This window comes from Pinus tabuliformis, chromosome 3_1, assembly GCF_031772625.1.
Source record: "Pinus tabuliformis cultivar Carrire ecotype Pingquan chromosome 3_1, CPIR1, whole genome shotgun sequence".
Classification (NCBI taxonomy): domain Eukaryota; kingdom Viridiplantae; phylum Streptophyta; class Pinopsida; order Pinales; family Pinaceae; genus Pinus; species Pinus tabuliformis.
In genome coordinates this window covers 189097199-189123461 of record NC_142301.1, presented here as the reverse complement: position 1 = coordinate 189123461, position 26263 = coordinate 189097199, and positions in this window count along the sequence as shown.

Below are 26263 nucleotides of genomic sequence, written 5' to 3'. Positions count from 1 at the left end.
TTTTATTTATGAGAAACTTTAAGAAAATTATAGTAAGATGATTCTTGCTTTTATTCAGACTAATGAACCTAGTCAAGCATTCCAAAAATAATTTTCTCTTCTTTAATTATTTTTACTTTAATTTTAGGAAAATCTCATTCATATCAAACAAAGATAACTAGTTCTTCTCCTGTATGTCGCCATTGTTGTGATAAAACACAACCCCCCCCCCCATTATCGATTTGTTCACTTCAAATAATGGGGACCCTTTCTATAAAAAATTTGGCTAAACACCTTTTAGGATTTTTATTAAGTTGATTATCTTACGCTTTTGTTAATTTTTCATTTTTTAGACTTTCGTTTTTGATTGCTTTATTAAAATCAATTTTTTATAAGCTTCCCATTGATACTTGTTTCGCCTCATTTGGTCAACTGGTTTGTAAATGGCACTCCTTTGAAGTCTAATCATTTATGTTGCATAGGTTAAAAATGCATAAAATGTACAATATTCCATTTTTGTAATTAAATTAGTTCAATAACGCATTTATTTTAAATATTAACCCCTAGTTAGTTATTACTAACATTTTTCATTTTTTTTACTTATACAGTGAAATTATGAAGCATCGGGATTTTAGTAATTTACTTCAATTTTCAAATAGATTACTAATCTCGAAAGCCCAAAATGTCAAAGTGACTGTAGCTTAGATATGCAAATTATGCCTTAGATAATTCATAACTTAACCTCATTAAAATAAACTAAAAAAATGAAATAATATAAAAATATATATATATAATAAAACTTTATATTACGCGATCGGAAGATTGCATTGGAGTTTTTAATCGCATCGGAGTTTTTTTAAATATAACCTTCTAAAAACCTCAACAACTTCATTTACCCGATCAAAATATTGCATCGGACCTTTCAAACGTAACAAGTTTAAAATCCTTAACAACTCTTGATCGTCGAAACAAAAGTGAAAGGGGCATGAGACATTAAACCAAAGTCTCATTGGTAATTCAATTTGTTTTTTGAAGTTTCAACACTCATACGAATGAGTGAATGAGTGAAGTAGGATAGTGTAATCTAATATTAAAATAAAATTAATATTTAATAGTTAATTTTAAATTAATTAATGTATAAAATATAATTAATTAAATTAAATTAAAATTAATTATTATTTAGATTAATATTAATTAATAAACAGTTTATTAAATAATTAGTTAGTTTATAATTAACAATTAAATTAGAATTAATTATCAGATAATTAGAGTCTAATTTAGAATTAGATTTTTTAATTAAAATTCTGTTTTTTTAGTCCAGTAACAGAATTTCCAGAATTGTGCCAAATTTGACTCATCAACTTTGGAGGCTCATAGATTGAGTTTTACTTGGCTAAATGAGACCCAAGATGGCTCATTAGAAAGATAAAATCAAGGAGAATATTTATGAGGAGGTTTCACTAATAGATTTCTTCATTTATTGGGTCGAAAATCAGGCAGAAGATCAAGCTCTGAATTTCTAAAACAAAATCAATTTTCTTCATTTTCATTTGCCCAAGCCTCTTCTAAGTGCAAATTCATTCGTCAATAATATATTTGGCTAATGAAAATCATCATATGCATCAATAGAAAGATCAGATTTCCTTTTCAAATTAATTAATTGCATTTGATTGGACTTCTTTTAATGCAAGAAATGACATTTTGATTTTATTTTTACATCTTAATTTATTTTGATTTCTTTTTGCAGAAAAACAATAGAGGAGATATGGAGAAAAATATCTCAATCAATGAGAAGGCTCCAACAATTAAAGATTGGAATTTTTTAGCAAATAAAATTGGATTTCGCAGATTTTTCTTCAACAAACTTTCCTCTCAAAAATACCTTTGAAAATATTATAAATGACAGATTGCAGAATGTAATAAGGGGTTGCTTTCCTCTACAATTTTGGACTTCTAAAAGCACTTCTGCAATAGGAATTTAGAGTTGTAGGAGGGAGGAGAGAAAATCTTAGATCTGAGGATTATTGAGGATTTTTTCTTTGTATCTTGAATTATGTATGATGGGTAGAGTTTACATTATTGAAGCTCTAGTTTTGAAAGCAGAAGTTCAAGCAATGTAAAGCACTGTTGGAGACCAGGTCAGAGAAATGGATTCAATAAATTGGTATTTCTAATACTACTGTTTCAAATACTAGTTTCATTTTTATGATAACAAGAATGTGTTATTTTATTCATGTTTGTGCACTTGTGTTGATATGGGTAATTTGTCTCAATGTTGTTATTATATATCTCTGCTCTTATGGATTAAATTCTGATTTTTAAGTAACTATTTTACTCAGAAATCTGCCTTATAAAATTGATCTATTGAATAGTGATGTGTTGTAAACTATTTCCGCATATTATTGTTTAATTATTGGATTTACTGATTTGACAAATCAATATCATTTTTGTGAATTACTTCTTGAATGTTGTTAGTTTATTATTTCAGTTAAAAGGTCTCAATAGGATGTATTTCGGTATTCACAAATGCCAGTTAATTGAACTACTTTGTTAGCTTGACATTAACTAAAAGCCATACATATTTAAATCCCTACTATTTAATTATCTTGCTCTTAGTTGGGTTAGATTTATATCTACCTAATTGAGATATGATTAAATTTAGTTTCTTTTGCTTGCATTATAGAATAAGTTTTCATTTAGATTAAGTTCTATATTCTTTTAAGTCCTCTTCTCAAAAAGGCAAAAAATTGTAGTTGTGGCTTGCCTGAACCCAAATCAACTTAAGGGTCATTCTCTTGCCCGATAAGAAAGAAGAATTCATCTAATATTCCTATCTATTGGTAGTTAAAGGTACATCGTAAACCAATAGTGATAGGGAAAAGGTAACTGGACCTAGTTAAACCAGTCGGAGCCACTACTTGAAACAGAAAAAGAGATGCTTTAAGGTCCGGACCAAGTGGTTATCCCCCAATGTTGAAGCAGACATTTTTGGCCCTCAACAGAATCATATAAGGAATCCTAATTTTAAAAACCTTAATTTGTCCTATTTCACGGATCTCATCAAGATTGTGAGAATCTGACATAACCATCAGCGAAAGTTGAAGTGCCTCGACTTCTTGACGCGTCCTTGAACCATCAAAAGGTTGATCATGAAATCTTGGTGGCTTAGTAAGGTCATCAAGTGAACATGCAAAATCATCATAAGAAATGTAAGAGAATACATTATTGGTAGGATGAAAGTTGTGGAAGCATCCAATTTGGTCAAATTGGGAATCTGGCACATGAGACTCTTCAAAGGTTACAAATGATGATGAATCAATCAGAGTACCATCTTGAATTTATCGAGAAGTATGGTATTTTTCTTCACTTGTTAGAGATCTCTTATTGAAAAAACATGAGCCATGGATTCAATATTGTCATCCTTTGATTTTGAAACACCCCCCTCAAGTAGGTGATTGCAGTAAAACCCAGAAATATTCAAATCATTTGGTGAAACCATTATTCTATTAGATTCATGGAATAAATGAGGGTACAACAGATGAAAAGGTTCAGGTGAAGTTGCCTCAGTTTCATCTAGATTTAGTTCATAAATCAAATCGTGGACATTGATGTCAGCTTGAGAAAGCAATGAATCAACACACATATTATGTTATGTGGAATTGATTGAGTACCTGTTGTCATCTAGTACAAATATTTTTGTTGGGGTTGTGAATGAAGGAGAGTGTAAAGGATCACTGGAAGAAGCATCACTCTCAACCAAATCTAATCCAATATTTTGATTCACCAAAAAAGAATTGATTCCTGTATCATACTCCATGGAACAGATTTTTGCTTCAGAATCATGGTCAACAAATGAAGGAGGGAGCATAAAATGAGGAGACTCGAGGACAAATTTGGGAAGATGAGTAATAGGATCATGTTGAATCTTGTCAACAAGGATATATGCCATTTCAACTTGATCCTCAGGTTGTCCAATTTCAAAAAGATGTATGAGAGGTTTGGGAGCCTGACCACTTGATTCATTTCCTTGCACACACTCTTCACCATTTGAATTGTTTATGATCGAAATTTCATTAGATAATGAACCAAGGAGGATGAGAAATTTCACATGCAGTAATTTCCTCCATAGAGGCTTGATGATTTTCTCAACTCACGGAAACAGGAAAGACCAGATTAGGGATAAGATCTGGTCAATTTGTAACTTGCAGACTATCATGATGATTATTAGAATCAATATTTGTTTCATATTGAAGGTGTTGCAAAGAAATCAGAACAAACCGTTGAAATTTTTCATTCAAATACATCCAATCAAAATATCCCTTCAGAAATTCACAAAAAATATGAACACACCTAGAAGAAAAATCCTATAATGATTCTTTAGGTTTCATTTTAAGCTTATTTATCTTTTTAAGAACATATTAAGCACAATACATGTCAAATGCTTATTGAAGCTTAGTGATGAGTTGCTCAAATGAATAGATCGAAGTTGTTGGCAATGTGTGGCACCATTACTTGATGAGACCTTCAAGAATGAGGGTAAACAACTTACTAATAACATCCTTATAATGCATTCTGTTAGAGTGATTGATCCCATACCTAATCTTTTATCGAAACAAGATTTATTATATTTTAAAAAATATTAATCCATGAATTTGTAAAACACCAGCTAAATTTCTTTAAAACTTGAAATTGAGAATAGGAACTTGAAAATAGAAATTTTAGCAACTCAGTGAATATAACAACAAACACATTAACACAATGACACAAAAAGTTTGTTAACGGAGTTCAGCTATCTTCAAGCCTACATCTCTCAGCCCTGATCTTCAGTGGGGAGGCCTTTATATTAAATTTTCAAAACCATAAATACATAAGATAGAAAAGATTAATAAACAATCCTGCCGGAAACTGCTCTGTCTCAGGATCCTGTAGCAACTCTCGGTTTTGAAAAAGGCTTCCTAGATCTCCAAAAAAGTGCCTTCAAAGTTCTCAGCTTCGCTACGTGAACCTGCTAAAAAACTTCTCTTGTGCATAAAAATGTCACAACTCCTCTGATGGCGCAATGGTGAAATTCTTAATTTATAAGTAGGAGGTCGAGGGATCAAATCCTAACCTCTCTGTGGTGGTTCGGATTTGCAACTGTATTATATAATTTTTAGTACATATATTTATCAACCCTTATCGCTCCACATTAATATATCCATATTATAACAAACCAAACAACAATAAGTGGGCGGGGTCCTCTAGACCCACCCCTCCCCAACTATATAAAATTTATTATAACCATATATATACGTTGGCGAATTAATGTTATGGCGGAGATTTTAGCATGGAAGATGAATAAGGATAAGCTTTGGGTTGTTGATCCAGGTCCGAGTGTGATAAAGCACCCTTCCAAGACATTTTACTTTCGTGATGTGTTAAATTTCATTTAAAAAAAAACATAAATGAATACATGCGCATGTTGTAAAGAAGAGGAACATGACAATCCTCAGCACATGAAAACATAAGCCGTTGATAACGGAGTTCATCCAGGAGAGACTATGTCTCCGGGCCTCGGTGTCAAGATGGTGTAGGTCGCTGCATTAAGTACTATCAATAGTGATGATGTACATAAGAGATGATGTCGTGATCATACAGGAACTCTAAGTCAAAAAGACTCCTATCAGTATGACACAAACTCATCCATGATGAGCATCCCGCCAACATGGCATAAAAGGGATCTTAATGCAAACATGCATGACGAAAACATGAGTATCCCATCAACATACAACAAAGGGATCTCAAAACACAACATGACGAATCATGACAACAAGTACATCACACATATGATTCTGCATTACATCAAGCAAGAATCATGTGACAAGTATGAAAACAAGATTCCACATCAAACATCAAACAGGGATCTATGCAGCACAATGCATAGCAAAAGAAGTACATGAATACACTGCATATACCTCATAGTCAGGGGCCATCTGAAGAAGCGGATGTCAAACTGTTGAAGTTGCTCTAACCATCGATTTGACGACATCGAATCGCATGAAATTGGCTATTCACGCATGAATGTTGATAGCTTCATTCCCCTTAGAAAAGTGGCTAAAAAATAGAATGAGAAAATGAAAATTTTGAACACACCATCAAGTTTGTGGTGTCAAATAGTGCAAAATCGACTGTCAAATTTCTGAATTCTAAGAAAGTGTGAATCTGGGGCTCAAGGAATCTTTTAGATTCCTTAAAAATTCCTTCCTCTGGGTCCTCTATAAATCAGCTTCTCAGATCAAGAAATTGCCTGCGCCATCAGGTTCATGTCGCCGAGAGGTGTAAGATCGACATAAAATTCGTCCAATTTGGACACTGCGAAAATTTCACCCTCTTGGAAATTTTTCTCAATCATGGTTCCACCTGCATAAAATTAATAAAAAAATGACTCTGCCTCATTTTCTGTACCCACTCCTAGTTCCTCCATTTGCCCCTATGCACTAAGAAAACTGGGTTATATATAATTTTGTTGGCGGAATCTACAAGAAGGTAGTTCGGCACAATAGTAAAGTAAGAAAATCGTTGAGGAGGGGTCGGGGGATCAAATCCGCCCCTCCCTTTTTATGACCGCATAACTGTTTAGATACCCTGTATGGGAGGCACATTAAATCATTGGTGGGGGTCGGGTCCACCTTGGGCAGCCCACCTCTTAACCTTCGTCGTTTGAATGTATTGAATGACGCATTGTGGTTCATGGCACGTTGTATGATGGTTGGTGTGTGTGAGGGTGCCCGGGAGGCGGGCTGGCCGCACCGGCCGGGTGGGTTCGAGCCCCGCCACCCTCAACTTTTGGTTGGATGTTATGTTTGGTGGGGCATGGGCCGGGTCCACCGGAGGTGGCCCGCCCACCGCCCTTATAATAAATATATTAACATATGCGGTATTTGGAGGAGGGTGGACTAGCGGGGGTCACGGCCCGTCGGTTTTGATTTTTTTTCTTTTAATTTATATATATGTAACGAGTTTGATGGGTGGCAGGGGTGGTGGCCCGCCACCCCTAATATTTTTATTTTATTTTATTTTTTTTAAATAAAAATAGTCATTTTTAAATTTTTTAAAAAGGATCGGAGTAGGCAAATTAACCAGGACACAAATTCACCCAGAATCTGGCCCAGGTTGGCCAAAATCTGGTGGTCGATTTTTGTTCAAATTGTGGCCTCCTTAAGCCTGCCCAATTAGCAAAAAGTCAACCAAACTTTGACTGCTTCTAACTTTCGCATACGGACTCAATTTGACAAACTGTTCACACCACTGCGATCAGGACGACAAGATCTACGCTCTGGTCCTAGTTCGAAATCATTTTGATCACTTTGATTTTCGAACTTTCCTAAGACCTCTGTGTCCTGTGTGTGTCTCTTGAGCCACTTGGATCAATCCTCCCTACTGAGGAGCTTTTGGTCCTCCAAAAGCATGAAGAATAACCTGCAACTTCTCTGTACCTTGTCTGCATCACAAACGTCCTGAAAGGTCTCTCTTCCATCTCCTTCACCTTTGTTCTTTGGAGCCTTAAGTGACGAGCCGACACTTGCAACCTCTGCAACCTGTAGTACATTGTTTTTCAAATTACATGCTTGAATTTCATGACCAACTAATGACCCAAGCATCCCATACTTGCCACGAGTTTATAACACATACTCGGTGGTCAAGTTTACATCAAGATGGACGCAATACCCCAGCTATGAAAACAAGGCCAGCATATCATTATTGCTTCAACAAGTGATGGAAAACCCATCATCACTGCAACACATGATTACAAAGATAAGGCTAGACACTATTGTTTTTACAAGTGATGGAAACACGACATCACTTTTAGAGTTTAAAATGCAACTCAAAATAAGACCAGACATCATCGTTGCCTAACAAGTGATGGAAAACACATCATCACTTTTACATTTTAAAATGCAACAAATGATTTACAAAAGCACGACCATGAAACACTAACATATATAAAAACCATTTTTCACTTATCAATGTGAATGGGTCGCCTCCTTGTGGCGGTTTTGCTTGTTGAACAATCGTTTCACCTGGTTCATGCACTGACACTCTATCTTTAAGGCGTTGTTTTGGATGGAGCCTCCAACAAGTGGCTTTTTGATGGCCATTTCTGTCGTAATGACTGCAATAGATATTCTTCCTCTAAGCCTATTTTACATGTTTCTTTACCTATTCTTGAGAGGGTATTTCATGCCTCCTCCTATTGTGTGCTGCTGTTCTTTTCCAACACTTGGAAAATGTATGGTTATGTAATCCGAAAAAGGTACATGTCTTTCGATTCCATGTTTTGCGCTCATCATTAACAACATGATCATAATCAAAATGAACATTCGAATGTCGAGAGTGGTTATACCTTTCCTTGTTGTCTTTGGTGTAAGTATGGCAATGAGAGCTTGCCTCAGCTCTTTCCCTACAATGGAAACTGCCATGGGATGATGGGGATGTTTTCCCATCATTCTCTTTCCTCGACGATTTTTACGATGTCTCGGACGAATCTGACACCTTCGAGCATTCTCCTTTAGTGTATCTCAAGCCTACAAATTGACGTCTTTGCATAACCTCCAATGGTTGAGTTATGCCTTGCTTATTAACACCAAGTTTTCCTTTTTCCTCCTTGTGCCTCGTCCTTGTAAGGAGCCTCATGTTTGTCCCTGTAATTGGGATCTCCACATCTCCAACAAAAATCATGCTATGTGAAGACGAAACTGAAAGGAAATCAACATCTTTTACCTCCTCTATCGATTTGGAGAGAACTGATGAGGGATTCCCATCATCTATTGTCGGTGGTTCGCTAGCTGTCTCGGCACATTCCCCAACTTCATTCCCAACATACCCAAGTCCTGTTTGATAGGGAAATTCTTCTACTTTGATGGGGTTGACAATGCCTTGGCCATTAATGCCCAAGCCTTTCCATTCATACCCCATTCTCTTCAACAGTTTGGAGCCAATTCTTGTGGTATGATTTTCAAAAACAACAAAATCATCATCAAGACACATACATGAATTCAGAGAACTACTTTTTACCTCACATGGGTCATGCTGTAGCTTTTCCAAGGCCTCATCCTTTGCTTATAGTTGTCGTAGCAAACTATGTTTCTCTTCTTTCTATTCATGTAAACGCATCTTAAATTCAGCGTTCTCTTTTTGAAGATTCTGGTTGTTGTGCTTCAGTTCTTCCAGGGCCTCTTCTGTGGCTCACAATTGAAGCTGCAATCGCTCCTTTTCCTCTATCTCTTTCTGTAGAGTTTCACACATCATTTCCACTCTTTTGGAAATTTTGAGCATGGTCTTGTACATCGCTTTTTCATCCTCTATCACTGCACGTTCCATTGTTCACGATGCAATTCACATTCATGCAAAGACTGCTCTGATACCACTTGATCTAGGTCCGGATGTGACAAAGGACCCTTCCAAGACCTTTTACTTTCGTGATGTGTTAAATTGCATTTTTAAAAGAACATAAATTAATACATGTACAAGTTGTAAAGAAGAGGAACATGACAATCATCAGCACATGAAAACATAAGCCATTGATAACGGAGTTTGTCTAGGAGGGACTACGTCTCGAGGCCCCGGTGTTAAGATGGTGTAGGCCACTGCATTAAGTGTTGTTAATAGTGATGATGTACATAAGAGATGATGTCGCGATCATACAAGGAAAATGCCCTCACACAGGAGTGGCTCCAAGAGATGTTCCGCTACAGGAACTCTCAGTCAAAAAGACTCCTATTAGTATGACACAAACTCATGCATGATGAGCATCCTGTGAACATGGCATAAAAGGGATCTCAATGCAAACATGCATGATGACAACATGAGTATCCCATCAACATACAAAAAGGGGATTTCAAAACACAACATGACGAATCATGTCAAGTACATCACACATATGATTCTGGATCACATCAAGCAAGAATCATGAGACAAGTATGAAAACAAGATCCCACATCAAACATCAAACAAGGATCTGTGCAGCACAATGCATAGCAAAAGAAGTACATGAATACACTGCATATACCTCACAACCAGGGGCCATCTGAAGAAGCAGATGTCAAACTACGAAAGCTTCTCAGACCATCGATCTCATGGCATCGAATCGCATGAAAATGGCTGCTCACACATGAATGCTAATCCCTGCATTCCCCTTAGAAAAGTGGCTGAAAAATAGAATGAGAAAATGGAAAATCTGAACACACCGTCAGATTTGTGGCGTCAAATAGTGCAAAATCGACTGTCAAATTTATGAATTCTGAGAAAGTGAAAATTTGGGGCTCAAGGAATCTTTTAGATTCCCCCTAGATTCCTAAAATATTCCCTCCTCTGGCTCCTCTGTAAATCGACTACTCAGATCAGGAAACTGACTGCGCCTTTAGGTTCGTGTCGTCGAGAGGTGTAAGATCAACATAAAATTCGTCCAATTTGGATACTGCGAAAATTTCACCCTCCTGGAAATTTTGCCCAGGAATGGTTCCACCTGCATAAAATTAATAAAAAAATGACTCTACCTCATTTTCGGTGCCCTCTCCTAGTTCCTCCATCTGCCCTCGTGCACTAAGAAAATTGGGTTATATATAAGTTTGTTGTCGGAGTTTACAAGAAAGTAGTTCGGCACAATGGTAAAGTAAGCAAATTGTTGAGGAGGGGTTGGGGGATCAAATCCCACCCCTCCCTTTTTATGACCACATAACTGTTTGGATACCCTGTATGGGAGGCACATTAAATCATTGGTGGGGGTTGGGTTACCCTTGGGCGGCCGACCCCTTAACCTTCGTTGTTTGAATGCATTGAATGACACATTGTGGTTCATGGCACATTGTATGATGGTTGGTGTGTGTGAGGGTGCCCAGGGGGCGGGCCGGCCGCACTGGTCGGGCGGGTTCAAGCCCTGCCACCCTCAGCTTTTGGTTGGGTGTTATGTTTGGTGGGGCATGGACCGGGTCCACCATAGGTGGCCGGCCCACCGCCCTTATAATAAATATATTAACATATGCGGTGTTTGGAGGAGGGTGGACCAACGGGGGTCACGCCCCATCGGTTCTGATTTTTTTTTTTTAATTTATATATATGTAATGAGTTTGGTGGGTGGCGGGGGTGGTGGCCCACCACCCCTAATATATTTTTTTATTTTTATTTTTTTAAATAAAAATAGTCATTTTAAAAATTTTAAAAGGACCAAAGGAGGCAAATTAACCAGGCCACAAATTTTCTCAAAATCTCGCCCAGGTTGGCCAGAATCCGATGGCCGAGTTCTGTCCAAATTGTGGCCTCCTTAAGCCTACCCAGTCAGCGAAAAGTCAATCGAACTTCGATTTCTTCTAACTTTCGCATACAGACTCTGTTTGAAAAACCATTCAAACCACCACGATCAGGACGACGAGATCTATGCTTTGGTCCTAGTTCGAAATCATTCTAATCACTTTTATTTTCGAGCTTCCAAAAGCCCTCTTTGTCTTGTGTGTGTCTCTGGAGCCACTTGGATCAATTGTGCTGGTATAGGTATGGTAGGACCGCCATTAATGGCAGACTCCACCATTTTTTTCACGTTCATACATATGACAAACCTTAAACACATGCATTTCGACTTTATAAGAAAGAAACATGTATAGCTTAATGGTAAGGCTTGGAGTTTGTAGTGAAGAGGCCATGGGTTCAAATCATGTTAGCTCTACCGAGATATTAACAAACTTTTGATGAATCCGACGAGGCCACTTGTCACCCTCTAATAGAGCCATGTGTCACCTTGGGATTGGTCTCTGTGCACCCAATCGCAGCCTGCCAATTGTCAACGTAGCACTGGTCCATACATGCCAATCCTAACTTGCCACTTGTCACCTTCTCGTGCTTCCATGTGGTAGCCAAACCTTTACCTTTGACTTCCCATTGACCGTTGACTGCCTATTGCTTTGACTTTGACTTTTTGGAGTTTGTCCTGAAAAATTTGACTTTGAATAACATTCACATATGGACTCGATTTTCACTCGTTCAAGTTGTGTTGGGATGGTTTCTGTGAGCTCTTCGTGATGGCACTACTTTCGCTTAAATCCAACAAATTTGAAGTTTTGGCGTTTTCTAGATCCTTGATCATCCATCGATCAATTTCGAATCAGTGATAGAAATGAAGAACTTGAAGCATGTGTCCAAATACATTTTTCTGACCCTCATCATCAAACTTCAACTGTGACAAGTGATAGACTATTTCCACGGGCACCGAAAGATTAAAACTTTTAGAAAATCAACTTGGGATAAAGATTCGGGATAGAGCCAATTACATATATGAAACTAAATTGTAGGCTCCAAGGGCTTAACTTGTCATTTGACCCTCCTTGTAGTGCCAAAATCTGTTGACGATGTTGGATGCTGCCAACAGATAGGGGTTCTTCCTGGCGTGAAGTTTCAATTAGACCTCACACCATTTGGGATAGGAGCCCCATCTCGTATGTGGGCCTGACTGCCACCATGAATGTTTTGCTCTTGGTTGTCAAACGAAAAGATGTCAAAGTGAGGCAAATAACGAAATGCCTAGATAATGGGATAGGGTTAACGTAAGATTGAGATACTGCAGAAAAAGGTACAAGAATTTCACAACAACTTTAAGAAGAAGTATGCCATGAGAAGGATCAGTGAGAAAAAATTTCCTCAGACATACATAAAAAAGAACATACTAGAGGTTAATTGAAAATTAGTTCAAAATAGGTCACCGACGTGGTGTGGAATAAGTAAGCATAGATTCAAAATCAAACATACATGCAATAGGTATAAACTAGTCCATAACATATTTAGTTTGAAAGCACACATACAAATATAGTGAAAACACCAGACAGCCGATACAACCACTATAAGTAAGCATGGGAATCAGTGCCAAAAATGAAGAAATTCTTATTATTGATACTGCAAATACAAGTGCACATCGTGTAATTCACCAAATCCCAACAATGTAACATTGGATTCGTATACCATTATCCAATGCAAAAACCGAGCCTCACTACAACTCACCCTACTAGATATCAAGAGTTGAGTGCCTCTAGCTCTCAAGCACATATCAACTATATACTATTGGTCCTAGCTCAAGTGCTAAAGTCCTCACAAATGAGGCATGAGTGTATATTTATATAAATGAGGAGGGTGACCTTTCACGTTCTCCTATGACCTCTCGACTAAGGCTTGCGACTCTTGACCTTTTGTATTCCTTATGGTCGCAGTCACGCTTACTAGTCATAGTCACCCTTGTAGTCGTAATCGCAATTTCTAATGACATACACAGTTTCAAAGTGCAACTTGGTTTGGTTACATGCGATGAGAATATTATTAGTCGTAAGTCACATTTATATATGGTTGTGAGTAATTCATAAATCACATTAGTATAGGCTAGTCAATAGTCGTATCATCAATCGCAAGTTGCATCAGTAGAGGCTAGTCACATCTTTAAATCACTGTGTTGGTTGCAAATCCTTTTTATAGTGATGGTCATATCTTGAAGTCATAATGTTCGTCGCATCTTCAAGTCACAGTGTTGGTTACAAATCCTCTTCATAGTGTTGGTTGCATTTCCTCTACATAGTGTTGGTTGCATCTTCAAGTGAGGGTGTTAGTCACATCTTCAAGTCACAATGTTGGTGACTAAAAATGTTACTTGCGACCTAATGGAGAAATATGCTCAATTCTAGTAGCAGGTTGCAATGATAGAGGGTGGAAAATGGCTAGTTGTGATGGAAAGAGCGATTAAGGGCCAAAGAGTCATTTTCATGTTCAAAGTCTAAGTTGTTACCTCACCTGGTAGTGGTGAAGGGTGAATTTTCAAGCCCGAGAAGCAATTACATTTTTTTCTATAGGTGTAGTGAATGCGAGGAAAGGGCATCTTGGATAATGAGCATATAAGACAGATATGCAAATGAAGAAGGGTAGATATTCTAAGTGTGAAATAAGAAAGGTAAATATGTATGTAAAGCTAAAGTTTAGGGAATATGAAGGATCATGGAAACTGAAGAGGAGGGGATATGAAGAGACACAAGAACAAGTCACAATCGCAAAACATAAGGATAGGGAGGTCGCAAATCGCAAAACCATTGACTAGTTGCAAGTCAGAGATCGAGTGACTAGTCGCAACTTTCATTTCCAAGGACAAGTCACATGTAGTAATTGTGACTTCGGGGGACTCACATGGTGAGAGTGGGTCACAAGTTGCATAGAGGATATGTCGCAAGAGAGGATGGATTATGAGGTCATGGAGAAAAAAGGTCACAACGTCGCAGGTGAGAGTAGGTTGCATAGATCGCTAACCTTCTCAGATGCAATACTGTGATTATGCGACTAAGGAATGGTCAGTCGCAAATTGCAACAAGAGGTAGATTGCAGGTCACATAAATATATAGGTTGCAAGGTCACACAAGGGACTAGGTCACAGGAGTTATTAGTCTCTACAGCTATTATTTTGACTTAGTGACTAGAGGTATGATAGATAGGTTGCAGGGAGAGTTAAGGTCGCAAGTCGTTAAAATGAGATAGGTCACAAAAGGAGTGTTCACAAGGTTGCAGAAGAGACCAGATCATATAAGTTACTATCTTTTCCAGTCACAATTTTGCGACTATGTGACTAAGGGATCTAAGAAAATCACAAATTTCACAATGTGTTAATGTTATTATTGGTGGATATGTGACTTGATAGAGACTGAGATCAGTGACTAGGCGAAAGACTTAGATCTTTCAACTTTTAAGGTAGAATTTTCTAAGTTCTAACAAAACCATAAATAAGTAAATATGGAGTGAAACTCTAAGAGGCCATTAATAAAGGATGGTAGAGAGAGTCTAGTGTAGGGGGGTTTAAATGGATACAATTATGGATGAGACCCAGTTGACCCCTACAACAATATGCTAACATCGAACTACATATGGCTTGCGTTGCATCTTACAAACCTTGAGATAATGATATATGCTTCTTGTTATGAGTTTCATCTTAATGGTGATGAATCTTTTGATCTAGTTGCAGCCTTGTCCAAACCCTCGAACATACAAAAACATACATAAATACCCAAACTATATACTCTCTACATAAATAAATAGGGATGGAAGAACATCGTTGTAGAATCCAAGGCAAAATGAATAAATGCAAATGCCCTATACCCTAGTGTCAAGGATGAAGTTGGATAGGAAAACTTAGATAATGTTCTTATACAACAATTGTAGCTTCGATGATGGATGTGTTATTAAAGGGCTTTGACCATTATGAGCAATAACAATAACCATTAAGACCTTGAAAATACAGGGGGACCCAAAATTTAGATATAAAATCAATACATTTTGGGTGTTTTTATAGCAGCTACGACAATTGGCGAACCATTGGTAGAATTTTTGGATTCGTTCTCAATATTTATGTCATGCTTTTTAGATACTTTTAGATTTTTCCCCGTTAACCTTGATAAGAAACCACCAAAAATTAAAATCCTTGAAAATAACTCATAGTCACGTGAATAACATATTTACCATCAATTACTACTGACCATAATTTAAGCGAATGTTTACATAAAAATGGATAAGAGCAAGATGTAAATAAAGACACTTACTAGGAGTTGTTACTCTCCACCATTATTAATATTTTTTTCAACACTTTCATAAGTAGGAGTAAAAATGTAAATGTGTAGTGTTAATTATATAATTTTACTTTATTAATAAGAAATCAATATAAATTTATTAATAATAAATTAAAATGATTATCAGTTCAAGCCACAAATAACTAAGTAAATAAAACAACTCCATTTTTAATATTTATAATTTTTATGGAATATATTGAACCTATACCTTTAACATATATCTATTTGTACTTTACAAAAAGAAAATGTAAAACCTTCTACATAACCTCCTCAACAAAAACATTATCACTACAATAAGACATTATGATTCTAGTTACAATTAACAAAATTTCTCAATTTACCAATCAGTAAAACCTAAATTGGTTGGATTCTAAATCTTAACACTAACATGAATTCCATATTTTTACTTTAATTTAGCTACGTTTGAACTAAATGGCAGGTACTATCTATTATGTAGCACTTGCTTGATCAATATTGATCTAATAGGGAAACTCCCTGTTATAGTGGTCTCCTCTATTTTATGTGACAGTTGAGGCAACTCCCCTAAAGTGGTGGTAACTCGACTCTACCTTGTTATTGAAACATAGTATTGTATTTTTATTAAAATATCTGTTTTTACGTGCTACAAATCTTATTTCCATATTGAATTAATCTAATGATAAAGACATGTTTTTCATTTTTGAAAGTTATTTGTCTAAAATGAGATTGGTACTTATTGATTTACACATTGGCAAACTGAAAATGATGAATTTAAGTGTATGTGAGTGAGAGAGAATGGAGGTATTAAGAAATATTTTTAAAAATTATGAAAATATCCCCAACCTTACTCTACTTCTCATATATAGGATTAGAATTAAGAGAATTATTAGATAAAACATAAAAAAATAATTAAATAAATTCTTATATCATTTTTTAAGAATTAAAACATTAAAAAAAATTAAAAATTAAAAATTATTTTTTCCATGTAATTGTATAAATATGGATGAGTAGCATCACATTGTGTTTTATTAGGTGAAGTTGTCAATTGCAGCAACTCATTTGTAGCTTATCCTTGTTGAAACTAGGAAACTCACTTGTTCTAATGGATGCAACACTGCTATTTCACTGAAATATGTGTTGTACACACAACAAATTTTATTGCCACTTTGTGTAGTTTTTTATATTTGTTTATAATATTGGCATCCATAGATGCCTATTGCTTTACTCTCTTTCGTTCATAATTGAGACAAGGCCATTAATGGCCACAAACAACACCCTCTTTCTAGTCTATACATCCCTAGTTAGTTAGTTGTTTTATATATTAACCATTTTCTATTATATTTAGTATTATTGTATGACTGTAGTGTATGATTTTAACTTGAGACTACATGAGGAGAAAACGAATAAAACTGGAAAAATAGTGCTTACAGCAAGAATATCTATTGGACACCTAATCCTCTACGGGTTGGTGTGGAATGTGAATAGCCACCGGAGTCCAAGAGACGTTGGAAGGTGAATCCAACAATCATGTACAATATATTATAAATGAACATCTTGTGAATAATACATGCAATCTAATACTTATCTTATACATTTGTTGTTTGCATTCCATGTGAGTTTGACATGGTATTAGAGCGTAGGTTAGGCCTGGGCATTTTCAGAGATTGTCAGCGCTGCATTCTTTCCAAGATTTATTTTCCATTTCTTTATTTGGCCAGTCAGCTATAGAAATAAAGTTACTCTATGTTTATAACGTTACTCTGCTCAATTCTGTGGCTTTTCTCTACTGTCAGTCATGCCTCCCTGAGTGCTCTGCCAGCACTACCTGTCTAGTTGCACTAAACATTATCGCTTCTCTCTCTCACTGAAATCAGGTCTGACACTATTCCTAACGTCTCTGTCACCTACCTACCCTAGCTGTAACACCTCGGCATCTTTGTTTGTCTCTTCGGACTTATCAAGCGTCGACCCTATCTGTTACAATTGTTACCAAGTGCTCAACTCACTCGAATTTGAATACTACGAGTTCGAATAGGATACATATTCGATATTATATTGTACTTAGACATTGTTTCATTCTCTCCTCAAGAGCAGAAACTTTCGTCCAGACCTGCAAATTCGAACGTCTTCTCTTTGTCGAAAATAGAGGTTGCGTTGATACGCTGATAGTTTGTCTACACCTGCCTTAACATTCTATCAATGCAACACCATTTTTGCAATCCCTACCATAATGTATACAACTGAATTTACCATATTGTCTACATGGTAGTCTGTTGTCGTAACGTTGCCTTGAGTACTATATGTACGTTGCTCTTTGCATTGAAACACCTGGTGTCGCACACACTAAGTGGCTTATAGACACGGTATGGCATGGTTTGACGTTGTTTTTCTGACTGAGTTGTGTTTTTTCCATGGAAATATATAAGCTATATCTAGAGTGCTAACCACTAAAGTGGCTCATTGCACCTATCGCTACAAATCGTATCCCAAAGAATGCTATATTGTTGAACGCTGGTCAAAACTCCAGTGACTCTGCGTTGAATGAAATTGTGTGTTGGCTCCTTTCAATGTTGTGCTAATTCTACTTGAGTGTGAGTCTGCATCCTGTGCATTGTCTTAGCCTCCGGCGTTGAGGTTTGAAGCAGTGTGAATACCTTATTGATGGAACTAGCGTGAATATCCTACTGATGGAACTAATGACCTGTGAAGACCGTATGGTATGCGTTGGGTTGGTTTCCATGAAAATTTCCATGTAATGGAGCGTTGAAGTGACTGACTGTGTATAATTTGTTTGTGAATGCACTGCAGTGAATCTGCCAATTGGTGTGACCACCTGAAAATGCAATCATATCAAGTAAAGAGAGACCTTTAGATTCAAAGCTTTTGCGTAGCTGATTGACATCAGAATTGCCTCTGGGAAAGTTGTTAAGGGCATTGGCTTCCAGACAGACATGCCATCTCTGCGGCCGTTCAGTACATGTCATGGTGGTCCGTGCATCAGGACAGTTGCATCTCTAGCCAAAACAACCAGAATCTCTGGACATGAGACAATCCCTAGGCATTCTTTTTCCAATTCCTTCTTAGACCGGACAACCACATCAAACCGATCTCTCTCGGCCCGATTGCCTCTGGTGGATGAAATTAATATAGACCCATCGCAGCCCTCTACAAAACAGGCATGGAAGATGAGTCTCAGACTGCTCATGGGTTTCGGCTCGTATCGGAAAAATGTCGATGGGCACAAAGCCTGTAGGAGAAGAAGCAGGTATCGTCTTCATATTGATTTGGGGGGAGTATAACAAGACTCCACGTGGAAATGCAAATTGTGTGGTAGATGTGACCGCAATGCATTTGAGACACATCCTCCAATGCGTTGAATGCCTGCGAGTCTGTTGAATGCTGGCGACTCCACTCCACCATGCATCCCTCCGCCAATGGTGCATACTTACTGCTCTGTGATATTTAAACAATTAAATGTGTTGGTTCAACTATTGAAGTCGTTGTTGCATTGAATGGTGTGTTAAATTCTGGTTCCATTTCCAGGATACCATGAAATTCAAAATCGTTGTAACAAATTGGGCAACTCACGTCACTCTTTATACTCTTTGAAAATTGAAAACAGACATTGTTAATTGTTGTATTGGGATTTTTCTGCGGTCATTCTGTTGGCAGTTCCCGCCGGTGGCAATAGAAAGCCATATTCATTAGTAACCATCCAAACATTTTTAAATGGTTGTTTGGAAAAAATCAAGCAAAAATTAAGGTGAATTGAGGTTAAGAGGATTGAGAGGGTCGGAAAACACCATATATTTTTATGTTGGGCAATAGTTTAGAAGTATAATTCATGTGGTGTATTGTGCGCTGTATTTGAATGCTCGACTTGTAAAACAGCATAGATTATTCCAGCAGAGAATTATATGTGCCCTATATCGGTTTGGTTTCTACATTACAAGTGATATTTTTTATATTTGGAATATTCAACACGCTGGGATTTGTCTAGTCGTGCTAGACCATTGAGTCTTTATTTTTGCTCAGAAAATGGCTAAATTTGATGATATATTAGAACTATTAAATAGTCTAATGATATATTAGAACTATTAAATACTCTAATACATTCCATTGTAGATAAGATGGAAGACAATCTTTATGATATCAAAATCTGTCTGCTAAAGATTGATTTTTTGCAACTAGAATCCCAATTCCAACAAGATGAGCTTCAACATGAGAGTTTTCATTCTAAATCATTTTTTGTTCAAAATAATCCTCTATTCAAAATTGAGACACACTCGCATAAAAAACAAGTCAATAATGAAGTTCATTTAGATTAAGTGTCCATTGAAGGAGCAGAGTTACATGCGGAAATTCAGCATACACTTTCCAAGCCCATCATCAGACCTTGGGAAGAGCTTGTCCATAACAAACACATAACAGGTGTTGGATATAATAAGGAGGTGTCCTTTCATATTCCAGACTACTCCAAGCCAATCCAATTTCAAAGTGCTATATTTCTTCACTACGGTTCATCTTCACCTGCTACTCATGACAGTTCACCTTCAGCTGCTTCAGATTCTGGTCCTCTTCCACAACTACCACAACAGATTGTTAAATGCCAACATTGTGACAGAGTTGGCCATGTGAAAGATCATTGTTTTGATCTTCATCCATGTAAGCACTGTTATAAAACCAGTCATTCTTCAAACAGATGCTTCAAAAACAAGCCTCCTGTCATAAAAAAGATTCATCTTGGATGGATCGCTTCTTGGCAATGGGCATCAACAGGCAAGAAGATATTTGAGTCATATGTCCGAACTTGTTCTAGAGTATTGAACAATCTTGCAGTTGAGTTTTCTCCATCCACCTTGTATCTAACAGGGGGAAATGATGGTCATCTACAAGCTTCAAAGCCACATCAAGTGAGCCTGAGCCACAACCTTCCATACTAGATTCTTAGTTGTAGCCAAAGACAAAGATTCCCTTGAGCATACCTTGAGTTGGTGATGCCTCTTCAAAGAATTGGCGACACTTCCTCTAGCAGAAGATTCCAACTTCTTGCCAGTTTTGGAAGAGTTCCAGGAATTGCATTAAGCATTCCAGAGTTGGTGGTAATCCTTAAACCATCACAGGTTGAGACCTCCATTTTCAGGTTGAGGTTCTCCATTTTATGCGGGGTGAGACCTCCCATTCCCTCTTCAAAACATCAGGAGCACTTCCTCTAGCAGAAGACCTCAACTTCTTACCAGACTTGGAAGATTTCTGGGAACTTCACTAAGCGTTCCAGTGTTGATGATCATCCTTAAACCACCCCCCTTATACCAACATTTTAGAGAGCACATTCAGCGTAGTGCTGCCATGCATTTTTGCACATTTTGTATTACAACCCTCTTCTTGGACTCATACATACCCCTTCGGATTAAGGAGGGGAATGTTAGACACCTAATCCTCTATGGGTTGGTGTGGAATGTGAACAACCACCGGAGTCCAAGAGACGTTGGAAGATGAATCCAAAATTCATGTACAATGTATTATAAATGAACATCTTCTAAATAGTACATGCAATCTAATTCTTATCTTCTACATTCGTTGTTTGCATTCCATGTGAGTTTGACAATATCTACAAGGGAATGCTCAAACTCTTTACACATCTCCCTACAAGTCATGCACCAATAAGTAGTATCAAACAATTTCAAAAGATATAAATCATATGAAAAGACCACTAAAAAAACAAAAATAGATTGTTTAAGATAACTATGCATTCATACTATAAAATCTAAATCTTATCTGATAACAATATGTAAATTGGCTAAGTTTAGAGAGAAAATGACTTTGATAGAAATTATAATAATATGTTCTAAAACTTAGATTCAACCTTGGAATAGATAAATTCCATTAAATTATTGACTTTAAAAATATAAAATTTAAGTTTATAAAAAAAGAATTAAAAAAAATATATGAAAATGTTTTATAAACTTGGGAAACTTCACACAAGCCCAATAACCAAATTAAAATTTAATAATGTAATGAGAAGAGATCCCCTACGTTTAAAAAGCTCAATAAATTTTATACACATACATGTGAATTTAAAGCTCCTACATATATATTATAATTTTTAAAGTTTTTAAAGTTTAGTAAATTTTATGGGAATATTTTCACAAATTTTAAAACCATAAACCAGAAGTTTATGTAAGACACAGTGAAATTTAGTAAATTTTATGGATATTTTTTGAAAATTTTAAAACTTAATAAATTTCATAGAACATTTGTAACTCACCTTAAATCACAGCTAAGTTATTTATATAAAAACCAAAAATTCACAATAGATACATGTTTGTATATATGAAAATGAAAATAATACCACAATTGATACAAAATTAGAAAAAATTATCATGATTGATTTCTCAAAAATTGTTTGTGGTTTCCATAGTTGGAATTTCAAAAGAGACTTATTTTTTAAATTTAAGGTTTTTCACAATTCTTGACCTGTATTTATAGTTTCAAAGCAGAATTTTGATGGTTTGTAATTTTTTAAATGTTCAAATACAAATCACTTCATAACAAACAAGTTGCCCATCAAATTCTACCTCGAGTAATTTCAACATCAATTTCCGGTCTAGGATCCCAAATGTTCTAACCCTCACTAACAGTTTCCTTAATGAAGCACTTAGCGATGGTCACTAACTTCCCCATATCATTTTGTTTCAAACAAAATTGGGCGTAAGTTTGGCGTATTTTGAGATCTTTACCGCGGAGGTGACATTAAATGTATAAACTGGAACTAGAGAGTGGCACTAAGTGAGATAGGAGACGGGTGCTGACCCCTCTAAGTGAGATAGCAGGCAGGTGTCAAAGTGAGCAGGGAGTAACAGATATTAAGTTGGGAGAGTAACGAAGGCTAAGTGGGCCAATCAAAATACTCGAGATGGAAAAAGCCCCGAGATAGGATCACCGACAAAGAAAGACTAAAAACCGAAATCCAAATCGCTGGATTCGATAGACTACGCCACTTATTTGGTTGGCACAGTATAAGTATTTTTCTTATCCTCTACCTTTATTGTCAAACATGAGGTTTTCCCACAAATATCATTGTATAATTATTTTTTCTTATATGAAGCAATGTCTGGGTAGCGAGCTTGTGAATACGGTCATTATTTTATATTCTTTCTTCACACGCGGTATCTTTTATCACCCCGAAATGAAGCAAGTGTGAAGTCACATCAAAGCTGTACAGTGAAAGAAGCAACCATGACACAGACTATATCACACGCGGCATCTTTAATCACCCGCGAAATGAAGAAGTGTGAAGTCACATCAAAGCTGTACAATGAAAGAAACAACCATGACATAGACTACATACTGACTTCAATATTGAAAACAAGTGTAACACCCTTTAGGGTTTAATTTAAATATAATTAAATTACACACTGACTTCAATATTGAAAACAGGTGTAACACCCTTTAGGGTTTAATTTAAATATAATTAAATTACACACTGAATTCAATATTGAAAACAAGTGTAACACCCTTTAGGGTTTAATTTAAATATAATTAAATTAGACTAAAAATATTTAATTTAAGTTAGTATTAAGGTTTAAAATTTAATCAATATAGATTCTAGAGATAGCTGATAGCTAAAGTCTTGATCTATATAATTATACAATTAAAAAGTAAAACCATTTTGATTTCAATGTTATTGTAAACGTAGCTTTAAAAAACTATAATATATTCATGCTAGCAAGAAGATTTTGTTTTGGTGTGTGGAAAATTTTTGCATAATTATTTCCACACCATTGGTTCTAGGGATAGCTAAAGTCTTGATCTATATAATTATACAATTAAAAAATAAGACCATTTTGATTTCAATGTGATTGTAAACATAGCTTTAAAAAACTATAATATATTCATGCTAGCAAGAAGATTTTGTTTTGGTGTGTGGAAAATTTTTGCATAATTATTTCCACACCACAGGATTGTTTTTCCAACCACCTGAGCCAAGAAATGAAGACACCGCAAGTTGAGGTCAATTGGGGATCAAGGTTCCAACTTCCATTATTAGGTTTCCGATACGAAGAGCACTTAGTGGACTAAATATGCTTTCCCAATTTTCCATATTGTAACATATCATTGTTAAAGAAGCAGAAACAAACTCATAAGACAAAAGAATATTATTTAAAAATTAGTTGACTCTAAAGCAATTACATCATATAAAGATTGCATTCTACAACTCAAATATGTATTTAATGTTGCATTGAATATATAATTATATTTGCATTTACATTTAAATTAGAATGATATATTCTACATTTTTTTAAAATACCATGGTTAATCACATTAATAAATCAAGGCCACATAACTAGCTTTCCCTACGGATTAGTTTAATAAAATATTTTAATGTCATGATGTGTTGTATGTACTCCAAACAATAATAAAATTGTAAAATGAGTCATGAATATTTGTTTAACTTTTATTATTATTAAATTTTTAATATAATTAAACATTTTTTTGGTAGATAAAGGGTTTATATATATAATTGACATTGAAGAGAATGATAACAAGTTAATAATTATTTACTTAATATTGAATGATGACAATTTTTATATAATGCTCATATTATAGTACACATGTCATGTCATTAGATTAGAGTATAGATTGATATAATAAGAGTTGTACAAATTGTACACATATTATTTTTATATATTTTTTTCAAATTTATATTTTTTAAATTATTTTTTTGTAAATTAAAAAATAGAACCCATAAAAATTGTCTATTCAATACTTTACATACAATAAGGGGGAGACATTTCAACCAATCATATTTGAGATAAATAGAAATAAATTTATTTGAAAACAATAAATTTAATTTCATAATGTTAAACTTTGGATAGTTTTTAAAAAAATTTAGTCAAAGAAAAACTAATAACAACTCAATGAAAATACATGCACGTATAATAAGGTAGAATTAAATAAAACAACATTAAAGAATGATATAATTTTTTTAAATAATGTTTCTAATCATAATAATAAAATAGGTCTCGCTCATGTATATGACTACATGCAAATAAATTTGTGGTGTGGTGTTCTCCAAATTACTTTCATGACTTTTATACTTCCAAGTTCACCACTAAAATACCAACAACATATTTAATGCCCCTGCCCATAATAGGAATATTCACTACACCTTTCTGTTCTCCATAAAGCTTTCCTCATGCCTTAGGCCATCTCTTGCGTCAAGGGTGGAATTTGAGGGGCAGATTGTCTATCATGGAGTGATTTTCCCATCAAATACAGTTTAAAAAATTACAAAACCATAAGATTCTGGCTTCAAACTATGAATATAGTTGTGAAAAACGTCAAATTTGATGGGTGGGTCTCTTTTGAAATTCCAACCCTTTGATGGGTGGGTCTCTTTTGAAATTCCAACCCTACATGGCATAGAATTCTTTCGAAGTTAACTCTCCGAAGGGACTCTTGGCGTTGGGTGCCATCCTTAGGGTTTTGCAATGGAAGACGTATGCATTATATATGGTAGTGATTTGTTATTAGTGTGATTTTTTTGGAAGCTTTTGAGGTGGGTTTTTCCGGTCTAATTTCTCTAAAGTCTGGCAGGAATTTATTGAAATCACAAGTTTCATGGGAACCCTGCACAATCAAAGTGCCTTAGGGTTTTTTCAGGGTGGTATTCCATATATACACTCAAAAACCCAATTTAAATAACACAAATCAAGATTTTACCTCAATTTTTTTCGCAAATTTCAGCACCAAAAAATCCAAAAATTTGCACTAAAAAAAGAGAGAATTTTGTTTTAAAAGCAAAAGGTGAAGTGCGTTGAATACACATGGATGTTGATGAAAGCGCAGTGAAGTTCATGCCGATGAAAGCGCAGTGAAGTTCATGCCGTATGGGTTGGCAGTTGAGCAAAACCTTATTTAGATACAAATGTACCGTGGGTTTCAACCGTTTCTTATCATGGCGAAGTTATAGAAATTCGATTATTTTGCTTCATATAAGATGTATATGTCTGTATAATCAAATGTTTTCTTATTAATAGACTGTACAACTCAAAACATAACTTTTTATGACAAAGATAATAGTTAAAGTAAAAAGAGAAATTATTTAAAATAATATTATAGCTATTAAAAATAGAAAAAAATAAAATAAAACATTTTTTAAAATATATATATATATATATATTATAAAGTTAATTCGTAAAGTATAAAATAAAATATTTAAAATATATATACATATATTAAAGTTAATTTCACAAAGTGTTATATAAATTTGAGTTAAATAACAAAGCAATTCATAGTCAACGCCATCAGGAAATAAAACCTGCCCTGCCGCAGGATAATAATAATAATAAGCATTGTCGTATAAGAGATACAATTTTTTTAATCGACTCCGCTAACCTCGCATGGGATGGAGTCGGTGTCGTATTCTAAATACAATGTCAAAATTTAAGCGTAGCAATTTAGTAAGTTAATTTTCTAACCAACAGATTCCATTTTGAGATTAAAATTGAGTTGAATTTGGAATATTTGAGGTAAATTGAGTTTTGTTGAGATTAAAATTGAGTTGAGTTTGGAATATTTGATGTAAATTGAGTTTTGTCTGATATAGACTGTCAGTTGCAAAACCTTCTTATATGTTCCGTCGCATATTTTAAATATAATTTAAAAAATTTTAACATAGAACGACG